Raw genomic sequence first — 440 nt, forward strand, 5'->3', positions numbered from 1 at the left:
TATATATATATATATATATATATATATATATATATTTGTGAATATACAAAAAAGGGCAAATATCTATTAAAAATATTTTTCAAAGTATATTTATTTCTTATATATTTTCTACAAATATATTTGAATATTTAGAAAATAGAAAAAAATGTTAAAACATTTAAAAATATAATATCATACACACATGCACACACGTCACATTTAAAGAAAAACTTTGTTCGTTGTCTATACTGTAATACGGCTTAACATATAACACATTGGAATAAAAATAAATGATGTACAAAGCCTAAAACATAGGATACTGAAAGATTGGAAATATATTTTCCTGAAATACATTTTAAATATGTTTTGGTATATGACATTTTAATCAAAAATATATTTTATTGAGCTTCACAGTTCACAACATATTCAGCATATATTTAAAATGCATTTTGGACAGATTG

At 20.7% G+C, this 440-nt stretch overlaps 1 protein-coding gene across 1 annotated transcript in view; it reads right to left on the minus strand.

Moving 5' to 3' along the window:
• LOC107714911 (protein-glutamine gamma-glutamyltransferase K-like) overlaps positions 1-440 on the minus strand; it is an 8,860-nt gene that overhangs the window by 1,449 nt on the left and 6,971 nt on the right. The gene's annotated exons all lie outside the window — the stretch shown is intronic.

This window comes from Sinocyclocheilus rhinocerous, unplaced genomic scaffold (genome assembly GCF_001515625.1).
Source record: "Sinocyclocheilus rhinocerous isolate Xijiao unplaced genomic scaffold, SAMN03320098_v1.1 scaffold28, whole genome shotgun sequence".
Classification (NCBI taxonomy): Eukaryota; Metazoa; Chordata; class Actinopteri; order Cypriniformes; family Cyprinidae; genus Sinocyclocheilus; species Sinocyclocheilus rhinocerous.